Source organism: Zea mays, chromosome 1 (genome assembly GCF_902167145.1).
Source record: "Zea mays cultivar B73 chromosome 1, Zm-B73-REFERENCE-NAM-5.0, whole genome shotgun sequence".
Lineage (NCBI taxonomy): Eukaryota > Viridiplantae > Streptophyta > Magnoliopsida > Poales > Poaceae > Zea > Zea mays.
In genome coordinates this window covers 152,156,689-152,158,357 of record NC_050096.1, presented here as the reverse complement: position 1 = coordinate 152,158,357, position 1,669 = coordinate 152,156,689, and positions in this window count along the sequence as shown.

The window sequence follows — 1,669 nt, the reverse complement described above, 5'->3', positions numbered from 1 at the left end:
TAGCCAAAACATAGAAAGGTATGAATTGAAAAGAAGACTTGCCCCTTTTTATAGCCAGCTCGGTCGCTCGTCCTCCTTCAGCTAGTGAGGTGATACTATCTACTACGTGCAGCTTTTGTATCATGTTGGATCTGGATGTTTTATCACGGCTCATCTGGTAATGGCGAGGAGGAAGCGCTCATGATGTAAGGCATGCGACTTTGTGTCGTGTTGGGTTTGTATATTTTCTCACGACCCATTTGGTAATGTTGGTCACTTGTTTTTGATAAAGCTTCATCTTCATCCTTTACTTGCTTCATCTTAGGAGACGAGTTAATGAAAGGATGAAGATGTGAAAATGAGTAAATGGAACATGTATAATACTTAGGATAAATCATGTGTAATGTAAAGATAAGACATATAATTTAACCTTATGAGATAATTCTCCCTCTTCTTTATTATTTAACAGAAGGTATACCTTTGGATTCGTGAAGTTATAGGAAGAAGAAGGGAGTACAACTTTGGAGACAGCCGCCTGTTTCTCTCTGACTCCAAAAAATCATCCCCAACGTATGGCATAGTTCCTCTATTTATAATCACGAGATACAACTTTTGCACAATTACAATTATGTTGTCAAGACTATACATTTGAACTAGCGGATAATCTAAGAGTAGTGTTGTCTTTTCATCTTGTTGTCTTGTTGAGCAAGCCTTGAGGACTTCTCATAGCTTCGTCTTTCTTTATTATATACGCATATGCCTTGTTAATCTGAAGTTGATGTCTTCGTACTTGTGCCCACAGTCGTTCTAGTCGATGATGACCTTCGGTATTCTACCTGTAACACTTTAAATAGGCTAGAAAATAGCAATTAAGTTCGTTTTTTCATAATGAGCTCGGACCATGACATAAATGAAGGTCTTATGCTGAAGGTCCAAAAAACACCTTCCCTGAGATTGTTAGCGAAAAAACGAATCATTGAAAATATGACTTCGTAAGAACCTGGTAAGGGAGTCCCACTTGTAGTGAGAAGCGAGGTTTTTAAATTTTTTGACTCCCGCGTTTCTTAGATGTGTTGTGTATAAAATGGGTTGGGTTTCTCATGTATCAGTCATGGCATTCACTTGCTTTTGTGAACCAACAATTTCCATTTACTAACATTCTGAAGCTTGCTTCGTAGGATTCGCTTGCCACACATGTTTGTCTGCACAACTTCAATCTTTGTGAGTTCTCAAATGGCTGAAGAGAAAAATAGTGAGGAACTTGCCCTTGTTGTGTATCATGATGCAATGGAGAGGTCCAACGCTGAGAAGGTTACCAAAGATATTACGTCTGGCCTATCAGATGAAATTGATGATAGCAAGGATTTTGATTTTGAAGAAGATGTGGTGATACTAAAGATTGACCCATGAAGCCGAGCCATGTTGTACTTGGGGAATCGACCATGAAGAAGGGGCATATCAAGATGATGAAGGACAATTACTTTCATAATATTTCTATTGTTAGGCTTGGTGGTAAGGATATTATCCCACGTCTTGAAAAAGACGATGTGGTGGCATTCCAAAGCGTCATGAGAGCTAGACTTTGATTTCCACTTCACAAAATGCTAGTGGAGGTCTTGAAGAATTTTGATATCTTTCTTCATCAGCTGACCCCAAATGCTTTGGTAAGAATGGGGATCTTTATCAAGGC